We start from the raw sequence: 14,253 nt of genomic DNA, 5'->3' as shown, positions 1-14,253 counted from the left end.
AACAATTATATTTTACTGCTCCCCAGTAAACACTGGGGAAGTTTCCCACAAAGGCAAAATACGACAGAACTGTGCAGAACTCACAGACAGAACTCACAAGCATCAGGACTGTTCTTTTCAAGGATTTGTGGTTTCCAGCGGTTGATAAACTTTTGTTCTTCATAATTTGTGATTGTTCAAGTGCTAGGAAATGGCAGATGAAATGAACAGGCTAACAGGCTAAATGTATGGTGGGATGATTAATGACAGTGCTGTTTAAGGCACGTGAGAATCAACTAGATCACATCTGATCTCCCAAGTTGAACAGTTGCCCAAAGTAGAATGGGGGAAACAAAACTATGATTAGAGCATTGCAAAAATTCTAGATTGCTTATAGCTTTTAATTGGGAGACTGGCTTTTTAATTGAGAGGGTTGCTTTTAAAATATGCAAATATGAAAAGAATAGTTAGAATGTTTTTTCAGCTGTGCAATTGTAATTGAAAAATATTTTTGCTCTGCGACTTGACACTTGAAAGCGTTTACTTCTTCACATAAGCAATTTTCTTAAAGGCCAACCTCCATACCTACTGAATCGATGAATACTTTCACATACAAGATTCAAAGACTAAATTGGAAATACTGAGGATGAACATCCATTGCTAATAATAGCTGTAGAAAATGCAGCAAATTCATCTGTGTTGAATGCTTTTCTGAGTATTACTTGTAGAAGTTCCAAAGCTGGTATTAAGCTTGGCATCTACTTGATAGAGATCACGTGTCAGAAACTGATAGTGTGTACAGTAAGTGTTTCATTCTGTCAAAACCAGTCAGTTTTTCCCTTTGTCTGAAGGCATTTTGGTATTGTTAGAGATTTTGATCCAAATGTGAAATGATTTCTGTCTCTAAATTTAAGCTTGCAATGGACAGGCTTTTACAAGGAAATGGCTGATATTTTGCCCAGTTTTTAACTGTTGCTTTGGAGAACTCTTGATTTTGAACTGTTCTCATTCTAAACATGTTTTTTATAAAACTGATCTCTGTAAAATGAGTAAGATTTTGGCATGGTAGAATCTGATTCAATTGTAACAATGCCATAGTACTAAAAGAGTTAATGCTAATTGTAATACTCTAGTTGTGTTTATGTTGTCTCTCTAGAAATCCAGCAAGCAGTCTGCTTCCAGGAGACACTGGTAGGGTAGAATGGCCGAACAAAAAAAACTGCATGCATGTAATACATGAAAACGTGTGTGAACCCATTCAGAGTCTCAGGCAGGAGAATGGACTTGCTGATGGCACATTCAGAGAAGGAAAGCGAATGGACTTGTTGATGACTTGGAAAGGGATCATGTGTATTTAGTGAAACAAACTTAGGTTAGTTGATTACGTTTCCTGTTTTCACCAAGAACTTCGTAAGCGCTCTCTGCTTGTGAAGTGTGAGATAGTGTATAGCTACCTCAAAGAAAATGATAGCTGTTGCTACTGGAAACTTGCAGATTGAATTCTTAGTATATTGAAACTATGTTTTGGAAGTTGCTTCCTCCCTTTTAAAGGAAAACTAATTCCTTATTCATTGTTAAATTAAGGTAAGAGCTCTTGTATCTCTATCCGATCATGTAGGGAAATGTCTCTGTCACTCTATTATCTTACAGGAGCTACTATATTCTGTAAGGAAAAAACACCCCATATTTATGTGTGTTTTTGTTCCCATAAAACATAGTTCTCCCAATTTTATAAGTTGTTTTATGAATCCTGTCTAATATCTGCTAGTAGGTGTCACTTTGTATTTGCATTTGATATGATTGTTACTTAGTTTCTGGCAATCGTTCCATTGCACTGGACTTTTTCTTTATAATGGCAGTGATTAAAGTTTGTACTGAAAAGGTAATCACATTATTGTAATGTGCAGTGGTCAAAATTGTGTGAGAATTGAAGTCATATATTGATAAGGCATGAAACAGGCTTTCATCAGGTAAGTTAATATACAAAGCAAAAAGTTAGAAGTGATTAAAAACAAATAAGTATTGTTTTCAGACTTATATGGTCAAACTGATAGTTTCATGTTCTAAGGCTATTAGTTGATGTCCTTTTCTAGTTTAGAGAGATTTTGTACTTTGGACTAATCTTTAAATAATTTAGGATTATGTAATTCCATTTTAACAAATTATATGAATTAATCAAAACTTAATTCCTGATTAATCTGACATTGTAATATGTAGAGATGCATTGTACAGCTTGCGGTCTTCTTACTAACCTGTGGATTATGTCATGTGTCAAATGGCGTGGAGTCACTTATGAATTAGGTGTATATAGAGCTGGAAAGTGACTCTTCAATACTGTTATCTTGGTCTTCTCTTCTGAGCTCTGGCAAGAGTATTTTGTCTTGTAAATGGAACACTTATATAAATTCTCTATTTTTTTAGAATTTTATTGCTGCTAGTAGAGAGGTTTGTGCACTGGTCACAGTACAATCTCTTTCCATAGTACCCACTGTTTTTGGCAAGGATGATGGGAAGAAGTGTTTTCCACTTTTAGAACTTCATTAAATATTAATATAAAACCTAAGTATACCATATGTATTTCAGTCAGCAACTGACTTGCCTAAGTTTCTTCTGCTGTTAAAGTGTCTGGATGTACAGAAAAGAATGGTGGTGGTCTGTGGTTTCTTACCAGTTAAGTAGTTACCAAGTCCCATTATAGTAGCCCAGACATCACATCCTTTCTTTGTGGTATTTGAACTAGGGGTTTTTTCTTTCTATGTACGTTTATTAAAATTTTAATTATTTTTTTAAAAAGACTGTTTACTAACTCTTCCAGATACAAGTCTGTAAGGGCTTACCTGTGTTAAAAACATTCTAAATACATTCTAAAAACACTTGAGTGTTGCCATCAGCTATATTGAAAGCCCAAATCACTTCTTCCAGTACAGTGGCTTGGAAATTAGTCAAGATTAAAGGCCACTTTCAATATTTTTTGGCCTGCTGTGTTTGAGCATACCAATTCTTGTTGCCAGTGTCATGCAAGTAGGTGGTGTGGTTGTGTTATGCCCAATTGTCTTTTGCTTCCAAGAGCTATATCCTGACAAAGACATCTAGCCAAATAAGTTTGATAGCTTTTCACAGCTGCGTTCTGAGTCTAGAATGTGGCTCACGTGCCTTGGACCCGTGCTGAGATGCAGTAACCACTTTACCACAGCGCTTCTTGCAGAAGCTGACAGGTGAGAAATTTTTACAAGTGTTCTGCAGTGTGTGGTGAAGGCGTAAGGATAAAGACCAGTCTTTTTTATAACAGTGAGTTCACCGGAGCTCCCCTTTTCTCTTTCATACATTTTGTTTGTTATAACAGGGTCCTGTATCTATTGCTGTGACTCGCAAACAGGGACGTATAGGAAACAAATTAACAAGTAATGACATTCCAAAAATAGAGCACACGCATTATTTATCAGAGGAACAGGAGACGTACTTGGAGTATGTTCCACCTCTGACCATCCTTTAACTGAAAGTGTCCTGTCATTTTAATATATGCAAAGTGAACAAGGCTCAAGTTAATTGTCATGCCTGAAAAATAGCCCAGGAGTGCATAGTGCTTACTAAACACTGCAGGGGAATTGGTAAATGAAACCTGACAAGCCCTGAAAAATTATTAAGTCTCCCTAAGACAGAGAGTATAATATAAAAAGGGTGTGTGCTGAGTTAACATTATTTAACATGTTGCAGCAAGGTGTGCTTCACTGGCTACCAGATTATAGATGGCACCATTTTTTTTTTCTTTAACTGACAGCCCTGATTCAGTGAAGTCTCTGAGTCAGTTATTTATTATGTAGGAAATGACCTTTTTGGCTGAGGGGGTGGGGAAAAAAAGAGTGGAGAATGATCAAATATGTATATTTTGGAATAGTATTTTATTAGTTATTGTAATGATGGAAGTGCTAGATTAGGATAATGATGTATGAGTACAATTAACAATGTAATTTGCTGTTTGCTTCATAATGTAAGTATAGCTGCTTTAATCTTGAAAGATAAGACTTTTTAGCACAAAATAGTTACAGTACACCAAAACCTCTTTATTAACTCAGTGTACTTGAGTCTCATATGTCATATGTTTCAGTAGTTTGTTACATTGTACTTTCAGATTCACAAAGCTGTAGTTAAGGTTCAGTGGCATTTTTTATCTGCTGCTTTTTTCCCCTCCCCTGGAGGTTTAAAAATATGTTGTTTTTATGTACTGTAGTTTGAAGTATAGTATATTGTATTTGATGCCTTTTTTAAACAGGCACATTATCTCTGAAACGTTTAAGGAGGATTACAGATAGAATCCTTTTTACGTCTTCTTTCAAAAAGTAACCATTTTGTTTACCATATCTGGCACATTTGACTACATATGTATATTTTTAACCTTAAAACCAGTGTAGCTTTAGCTCTCTGTCATATTGTTGTTGTTGGCAACAATATGGCTTGTCACTTAGCCACCCCATCCAAACTCTAGTGTAATCTTATTTTTTTTATGTCTTTTAAAAATTGGATTGAAAAGTGGACCATATGTACACTTAAATTTGGTAGCCAGGCTGTGTTGGGCGCCTAGTTTCTATATGGTGTAAACTGAGTATTTCTGTAACTCATCCTCAAAGTGGGGAAAGCAGTTGAAGGTCACTATATTGAGCTCATTGAGATCAAAACACGCCAAATGATGTTTTTGTGTGAGCGCTCTTGCTTTTTGGTTGAGCAGTTTTTAGGCAGGAAATAGTATGCTCACGTGTTGAAAGTGGTAGTGGTGTGGTGGGAGCTGACGGAGAAGCTGACTGCACAGCCCCAAGTGTCAAGCTTTTTAGAAGAATACTGGCTCTGAGACTGCCAGTCGCTTAGTTTGGGCACTCTAATAACCTAAACTAATTAATGTGAAGCAGAACAGAAAACAATGTTGAAATAAAATATTTTTTGTATTTAGAAAGTTAAGAAGTTGGTTGTTATCTCTGTAGTCAGAAGAGGAAGCGTGTAGGTTTAGAGCAGGGGTAACAGAGTTGAATGGTCAGCTTTCAATATTTAAGAGTTCGGGCTTTCCTTAGCAGGAAAAGACCAAGTACTATTGAAAAAGAGGGACATATTTTATTTTTTAATTTAAATGTTATAGATGATAACAATGTAAAGGCTTAGTAGCTTATAGAATTTTAGTATCCTGTTTTATTTATAGTGGTAGTAACTTGAGGTCTAATTTACTTTTGATATATGGCAAATTTACTGTAGCATATTTGGTGTTAACTTTTTGTTTTACTGGTTAGGGTTTTCATCTCTACTTCAGGCTGTTTTAATTTCATCCTGGTCTGTAGAATGGAGTTTAGAATATCTGTCTAGGTTGCCTTGCCAGTTTACAGTTCTCATAGGATGGTCCTCTGCAGTGTTTGGCCAGACCAAATGAGTGCAGATGCTCCTCTAGATGCTTTTCTAACCCTTCAAGAGCCTTCAGATTGTTCAGAAGGTTATTGTAGTTATTTTGCTGCAGTACTACTTTGCTAAGTTCTATTTCATCTTCTGTTTAAACAGCTCAGATATTGACATCCATGGAATGAATATTTACTGGAGAGGAATATAAAGGAAATATTCTAAAACTAATTTAAATAAGCGTTAAGGTTTTTATGTGATCTCCAACTTAATATATTTTCAGGGTTCTTCTCTTTCCCCTTGCATTTCCAGTCATACAGAATCCTGTTGATACTTGTGGGTCTTGAATCTCCCACCTTTTAAGTGATTTTGTGCTTGTTGCTCTTGCATAGGTCAACTTCTCAGTGGGGCTTTTAGTTATGATTCTGTTGAACTGCTTCTGTTGTTGCACAGATGTATTCACCAGTTTATCGAGCTGTTGTAGAAATTTTAGGAAAAAAACCTGCACATCAAACTGAACAGTGAATGTAATTTATGCTATCTTTTTTGTTTCATCATAAATTCTGTCCCGTGGAGACATCAGAAAATAGCTCTTGTTGGGCATGAGACCATCCCAGTGAAGCTAGACAGCAGGTTATCACTGAGTGTAGTATAGGTGTGGTTTAACATTTTTACAGAATATAACAGCTTAAGGATTTAATTTTCCATGATGTCCAAATGTTTCTGATGCTGCGTCTTAAGATTTCTTAGATTTTTCTTCGTTTTTTTCGGGTGTATGCTTTTGTTCTGGTTTCCATGATTAGCAGAGGTTCATTTAGCATAAAATGGTGTTATAGAAGTCTTTAATTAGGAGACTGTTTACTCTTGATGCTTACTCTTACGTGACCACATTGTCAATCAACCTTCTAATTGGTAATTCCAGTTCATATAAATAAAGCTACAATCAGTATTGTCAAAGGGATGGTTAAAACAGCGGATGAATGCATATGCAACCAGTTGATATGAAAAGCTTCAGTTTAATTTCTTAAGAAATGGGCTCCTTGAATAAAACTCCATTACCTGCCTGCTAGTGATTACCTATTAAGTAGTCTGGGTAGAAGTATCAATTTTGAAGCTCTTGATTTTGGATAGGACTATGGTGTGTGCTTACATGTGAATGTCTCATAAATATTTCCCAAGAGCAATTTATTTTTCTAATTAGCTTGAACAGCCTCTGCTTTACGTAGCGCTTTTAAGCAGTTTTCAGTAAATCAGTTCAATCACACAGCGGTTGTTTAAAACTTTTCCTAAGTTACTGTAATTCTTTATAGAGACCCAGAATCTCGCTAATTAGTACACTTAATCGTACCTTGTATAAATTGCGTTATAATATGGATTAATCATTCCTAGAATTTCACAGAAAAATGGAATAACAGAAACCTGAGTGTTCATAGCTCTGAAAAGCGTTTGCTGTTCTCATACAGTAGTTGTGTACCAAGCAATGTATAGAGGCTGACATAGAGTGGCTACGCACTTAATTTTTACTTGCCAGTCATAACTTTACAAAAGAATTGATTTGGGGCTGCGGCATTTTAAGATTTAACAAACATCTACAACAGTTTCATTATTTCTTCCAAAGTAAAAAAAAAAAAAAAAATTAAATATGTTCAGTCCTTATGCAAAAGGAAATCTAGCTCACTGGGTGGCATTTGTGATGTTAAGATTCAGACTTTTGAGCTGTTTACCATATAGCAGAGATGACAGTTACAGTCATTATAAATTAGCTTTAAACTCCTGTGACATTAAAGTATATCAATATTGAGTATTTACTTTTTGATAAGATTATTAATATTAGATGGAAAAAATTGAAAAGCAAGCACTTTTTTTTTTTCTAATGTACAACCTTTTTTGTTTTTCAGGATGTGACTTAAAATGACTTCTGATGCTGAAGGTCCTCTGAAAAATATGCTGTACTTGAATGTTTGCTAAGGACATGTAAGTGACTGACTTCATATTTGGACTATATGTACCTGAACAGTTATTCTCTTACCATTTTTAAAGCTACAATTTACAAACTGTGCATGTAACTATATAAGAAGCATGTTCTTACAAAGAAGAAAGAAAAAGAAAAAAAACCCCCACCTTACTTCACTGCTGCCAGAAAGAAGTTTTCCAAGTTTGTTTTCTTGTGGATTCCCATCTATGTAAATGGGAACATCACTTGTTTTTGTGATCAGTCTTATAACAAAAGAATCTTTGCATATTCTCAAGAACATTATGAATCAGAAGTTTCACTGGAAAGCTACTGTTTATATATGTGTATTTGAGGGAAATATAAATTTGAAATAACAAATAGTCACAAAGAGTACGGAGTTGCTGAATGGAATGTCCTCTAGTTTTATTTACAATTTGCATCTTAAAAAACTGTGTGAATTATGTCTTGGTTTTTAGAAAGGAGGATTGTATTTAGTATTTTAATGTTATATACAATTAAAAGAATTCCAGACCATCTTCATGATTCATTGAAAAGGACTGGTTTGATTTAACTCTTCATAATTGGCTTATTATGAGGAATGCTAAGAGCCAATTTATGCTTTTTCCCTAGTGAATTTTTCAAACAAGAAATCAGCTCAGACAGAAGAGCTTCGAAGTATGCAAGATACCATGAGTACATATATTTAGTACAGGAAAAAGTTGATGGTTTCATAGGACCAAAGAAGTGTTAAAAATGTTTTATGCAAATAATATGATTTTTAAAATAGTTTGGGTATGTTTTAAATTAGTATTATATGGTTGTGCTTTGTGAGTTTTGTTTTTTTTGTGTGTGTGTGGTCAACTATTTCAGCTAAACAAATACAAAAACTAAATCTGAAGCATCTAATTGTATTTTTGGGCCCCTGTTAGGACAAAACCTTCCCAGTTGCCATGTCCTGTTTGGTGAATAGGTCTTTCATCTACAACTGCTGAGAACATGGGCATGAGGGAATAACGCTTGAGTTGGAGAAGGAAACCAGTGCATTGAAAGACAAACTAGCAGAAAGTGATCTAATGAATGTTGTTAAGTTAGTATCTGTGCAGTTTGTGAGAAGGTGAGGTGAGTAAGACCAGGGAAGAAACTATTGTATCAAGCTGAAAACTTTCTGCTTACTGTGCTTAGTACTTCTCCATGTCCTTTTGACTTGAGTGCTCTCTAGGAAGTGGCTTTAGGAACTTTCCCGATTTCAAACATACCATATTGTCGACATGCATCCTTTTCTTGGTAGTCTGGGACAGAATTTTAGAAGATTTTTTTTGTTTTTTTAGCCTGTCAGAATATTGAAACCCTGACAGGTTGAAAAATGCTAGTCCTAAATGCTGATGAGTCCTTTAAATTCTGTGTTTTGTTTTCGAAGGCTGTACATATATTGTTACAATGGATGGATTAATAATGACTAGAACTTGCTTTACCTGTGACGTGCAAAAAAACGTACCTTTTTAACAATCCATCTGTGGTTTTCACTGAGAAATGAAGAGACCTGACATGTGAAAAGTATATAGTACATTGCAAAGGACATAGACAGGTGCACGTTATTAATAAGGGCAAATGTTTTTTCAATGCACTTATTGATGAGCAAAAAGGTCTTTGTTATTTCTTGTTTCCCCTTTTTGATAAGTGAGAAAAATTATAGAGAATTTAGGATTATATCTGAAAAGATAAATGGTAATGCAGAAACCAGTATTTAGTATTTGCAAATAATCATGAAAATTTGGAACTTTTTCTCCAAATATTGCTGCCTTTGGTTCCACTCCACTGGTGGGATTAGGAACATCAGTATATAGTGGTTCATTACTGCTACAACCGATGGAATTAAGCATTCATTACTGCTACAACCGATGGAATTAAGCAATGTCTTGCTTTGAAGAATTTGAACCATCTCTTATGTCATCTTTGTTTTTCTCAAATTTGCATTAAGTATAAACTTTGGAGGGCTCCAGACGTATTTGCTTGCATTCAACTTTAACATTCTCTATTTTATACAAATGTATACCTTTCTAAATTATTTGCCAAGAGCTAGGGCTTTGTTTTCCCAAATAACTTTTGGAAAATCGTATTGAACAGAACAAAGTGTGGCTTGTGTCATCTTTTTTTCAAGCGCTAAAGGGAGTGTAGCATGGAATGCTTTTATTTTATAAAATGTTCAATAAAAATGACAAAGTATTCCAATACAGTGGAGTAACATGAGCAGTTTAATTTAGAAATTAAAATTAGTTGCTGGTGCTGATGACATCAGACTAGCAAACATTTAAATATTATTATATACATAGGAATTATTGTTCATTAAGTACTTGGCTTTAAAATTTGGCAGTCCAAAGAAATTCTCTCTATAAATTATATAAACTAGAAACAGATACATTTTTAGAAAAATCTAGTTGTTTATCACTGGATAGAATTTATAGTCAGGATTTCTTCGTCCTTATATGTAATCAAAGTGCTGTAGCTTCTTGCATTTTAAGCAAATATTTGCATACAAATCTCATTAGAAAGTGCATAATAGTATAGTATTCATAGCTCAAGTTCATAATACAGTCCCACTGTTAGTTATCCTTCTATGCAGTAGGTTTGCCATCCACTTTTTGAGCTGTACATGCAACTTTGAAGAATAGCAGAACAATTGTCAGATTTTTCATGGAAGTGGTTGCTGTCATATCTGTATTTCCATTATTCTGAGTAAGAATAATATTCTATGACAGAGGATTATCATTCCTGTATTTTGGGTAATTTATATTTGTCTAAAATGTAACATAATTTCTTATATTTGCCTGGTTTTATGTAGTAATTGAGCTATTCGTTGAGTCAAATTAAGCTAGCTTTTAGATTTATTTTAATTACCCAAATAATAGAATGAATTTCATTGTCTAATTATTTTCTTTAAAAAATGCTTCGCTTAGGTAGATAATATTGTGCAGTATAACTAGCAGAGGAGTCTTTCTAGCCAGCATTATAGGTTCATGAGCCAGCAGTAATGCGATTGCCTGTTAGCTCAGAAAGTAAGTTTACAAAGATGGCTGTGCTAAACTTTTTTGCTTTTAGTAGTAAAAATGCATCTAATTTTTAACTTTTGAAAGCTGCGTTTTGGAGCAGTCTCTTGAAAGAATGATTAACTTCAGGAAAACTCCCCAAAATCAGATTTCTTCTTGGAAAAACTTTTTAGCCCATTAGAAATTACAGGTTCATATTCAATGAATAAATATAACACCTGGTACTTTTTGACCGGTGATTTCTTTCATTATAAACTCATTGAATAATGGCTTCTTTTGCTAATATTTCCTGTAGCAGGGAAATTAGTTTGACTGTTAACAATTTGTACAGTAAATCCATCTGTATTGGGAAGCAGCTTCTGTAATTTCTTTAGCTAAGCAGTTAGAGTTGTGGGCATTACATGCCTTCTCAGCTTGTAGTGATACTCTTAGGGAAAGGAAAATACATGTGCAGGAACTCTGCAGCTTCAGGCCTGAATAAACTACTACAGGCTGCTTGGTGTAATAGTAGGGAAAGAGCCTGTGTGAATTACCTCATTTTTTCTTTCTTCTCCAAGCTTCTGTATTTAGGCACTGAAGGGTTTTCTTAAATAGAAGAAGGGCTGTATTCTCTGATATATAGCATGTTTCTGAGACAAAATGTAATAATTTTGTTTTTCTATTTAATCCTATTGTGAATTATCTGTCAGTACAGGATGTTAAACCAGAAATGACATTTCCATTCTAAATCATTTAATGCAACCCTGTTACCTCAAAAATTACGTTCTGGTGAAATGTCTGTCCTAGCTCAAAATTTCAGCTATTTAATGTATTTTAAATCTTTCCTCCTCTTAAACAGAATTTACTCTTGGCTTCTGACATACTTGCTGTGCCCACACCCTTCCGCAGCTATCCTTAAGCCTTATATTTTAAGCTCTTCCTTTCTCTTTCCGCAGTAGGTCTTACCCGCAGCTCTCTGCTCTGCCTGTGAAGGCAGTTGCAGGGGGGGTGTGAAGCACCAGTCCTGGAGTGTGCGCGTGTGTCACCTCCAGAATGACTCTCAGGATTCAGCCTTAGCTGTGGGGTCTGCAGGCACAAGACCTTACGAGTCATGTTCTGTTCACTGTCCGCTTCAGCTAATCAGCTGCTTTTTGCACGATCTCAGCCTGTTTATATAATCTCTTTCTGAAACTGCTTACTTGTTCAGATGAGTAGTTTTTCATTCAGCTGCTTAATTGAAGAGAAGCTCATCCTTGCAGCTGCTCAGTGCTATACTGTCATCTCGTGGTGTAACAGTATATTTTTCTTGACCGTCACATAAGGTGGGCCACTCCTTTAAATGTGTTTGAGAGGGCTTTACCCTGGAGGAATATACGACTGAATAAAAGTCTTCAGGCTTGCTCTTTCATGTCTATGTGTATTGGGATTTGTCTTATTTAGCCTGGTTTTGTATCGAATATTTAAATGTAAAATGAACTTCTTATCTGTGCAGTCCATGACCATAGTTACAGAGTTACGCGTTGTTTGTAATTTTTTATTTCAAATGCAGGTTTATGTTTTACTGTTTTTATTTTTATTGTGATGTAGAAAATGTATTATCCTTCTTCTCCTAATTCCTGTCAATTGGGATGAGGATTGATTTTGAATATAGTTTTATGTTAAGTGTTGTAACATTTCCTTAGCTGCAAAGAGAACTTGCACTTTAAAGAGATACCATTTTACTTCTGAGCTTTGTACGTGTGCCAGAGCAATCCAGTGCCTGCTCCTCAGTGCAGCCGGCAGTCCTCTGTCCTGTCTGGCCTTCAGAGGTTTGTGCTTCTTTAACAAGAATGTCCTTTTAAATTCTCCACCCATAGCTAACATCCTGCAATAACAGTATCAGCTATTGCAACCAACCCCTATGCTGCTTCATGCAAATCTGTTCTTGTGTGTCTTTGCCCTGTCAGTTTGGACTTTAGAAAGAAGTATGGGAGTATTATTTTTTTTGCCGCAAAAAGCCAGTAAGCAAAAAACCCAATCAGTCAAGGTTAGTACATCAGAAGAACTACACACACATCTTTTTTTCTTTAGATGTCTTGTCCAGGAAGCACTTAGCTGGCTAGATACTTTCTAAGGGATTGGTTTTCTTTGCTTCAAGGGTACACTGCTGACTTGGGTTTAACTAACTTCTTGTTCACTAGGGTGCCCCAATCCTGTTCTGCAGAGCTGCTTCAAGTCAGTTGACTACCAGCCTCTGACGCCTTAACATAAACTTCATTTAGGTGAAAGTGTGTCTGTCAGTTCCTTGTCCTTGTGACGTGTGATCACTGACTCCTAGGCATTTGGTCATCATAATTTTTTTTTTTTTTTTTAAATAACTGTAGTAGTGGTGGGTTTTGCTTGTGGAGATCCTTAAAGAACGTTTTTTTCCTGGAAGATTTTTTAATACCTGGGTTATATGTTATGGAAAAGTTTCGCTCCAACTAACTAGTATAACTGTCTTACCTAAATGTTTAAGACCAGTTACTGTTGTTGCTGTGTGGGGTAAAGAAATGCAGTCTGAACTAGACTGCAGTAAATTAAATTTACATTTAATTTGGAAATTTCTGTAAAAAGCATAAAATAATGCTAAACTTCTAACTGCCCAGATATGTCTTGTTGTCACTGTGGTACAAAAAAAACAAATGCAAATTTAATATTAGATTATTTTGTAGTTCTAATTATGTTCTAAAATACTCTGGCTGCATAAATAGCATAGATCCATTAAAAAGTTTTTTCCCTCCCTCAGCATGGCGTTGATTGTAGCATAGCAGGATCTGGTACAGGTGTCTTCCCTCCTCTGTGACTGCGTTCCTTTTTCTTGTGGGAGTGAGGGGAGATGAGTGTCATGGATGTATAATAAGGATGACAATTATTTGTGGCTGCAGTGGTTAGATTGCATGAAGAGAAGAAAGAAGCATACAGAAAAGGAAATTTTATTCAACATTTCTGTATTCTCAGTGTTCAGGTCATCCATCCTTCATTGCCTTAGGGTATCACTTGCCTTTTTCTTTAATGGTATCTAACTTTATCCTTAGTATTTAACTACATTTTGGCATAATGTATTATAATTTATCACTTTCTTTTCAAGTTATCTAAACATACATGAAAACCCTGAGAATCTTTTTATTTTCAGACAAATTGGAGCTATACAGTGGTCCCAGGACTGTGGTGCAAAATTTTAAACATTTCTGAATCAAATGCATTTTTTACATTTATTTTTGCTTACATTGATATAAAGCTTTGTAAACCTGTGTTTTGGCAAAATACAAAATAGATTTTTTAAAAATGGTAACCAAATATTATTTTTTAATAGTAAAAAGGTATATGGCTGGAGAGTTGGGCGGGGAGAAATTTAATGAAATATAACAAGGGCAAGTGTAGAGTCCTGCATCTGGGCAAGAACAACCCCATGTACCAGTACAAGTTGGGGGCAGACCTGTTGGAGACCAGCGTAGGGGAAAGGGACCTGGGGGTCCTAGTGGACAACAGGATGACCATGAGCCAGCAGTGTGCCCTTGTGGCCAAGAAGGCCAATGGCATCCTGGGGTGTATTAGAAGGGGTGTGGTCAGCAGGTCAAGAGAGGTTCTCCTCCCCCTCTACTCTGCCCTGGTGAGGCCGCATCTGGAGTATTGTGTCCAGTTCTGGGCCCCTCAGTTCAAGAAGGACAGGGAACTGCTAGAGAGAGTCCAGCGCAGAGCCACGAAGATGATTAAGGGAGTGGAACATCTCCCTTCTGAGGAGAGGCTGAGGGAGCTGGGTCTCTTTAGCTTGGAGAAGAGGAGACTGAGGGGTGACCTCATTAATGTTTATAAATATGTAAAGGGCAAGTGTCAAGAGGATGGAGCCAGGCTCTTCTCAGTGACATCCCTTGACAGGACAAGGGGCAATGGGTGCAAGCTGGA

At 35.9% G+C, this 14,253-nt stretch overlaps 1 protein-coding gene across 5 annotated transcripts in view; it reads left to right on the top strand.

Moving 5' to 3' along the window:
* Positions 1–14,253, top strand: part of NCOA3 (nuclear receptor coactivator 3) — an 82,000-nt gene that overhangs the window by 43,613 nt on the left and 24,134 nt on the right. For all 5 annotated transcript variants that reach the window (XM_068416229.1, XM_068416228.1, XM_068416225.1 and 2 more), the window contains one exon: positions 7,251–7,326. The gene's annotated coding sequence lies outside the window, so the exon portion shown is untranslated. The remainder of the gene's footprint in view (positions 1–7,250; positions 7,327–14,253) is intronic.

Source organism: Nyctibius grandis, chromosome 19 (genome assembly GCF_013368605.1).
Source record: "Nyctibius grandis isolate bNycGra1 chromosome 19, bNycGra1.pri, whole genome shotgun sequence".
NCBI lineage: Eukaryota > Metazoa > Chordata > Aves > Nyctibiiformes > Nyctibiidae > Nyctibius > Nyctibius grandis.
This window is presented reverse-complemented; position numbering and strand designations above follow the sequence as displayed.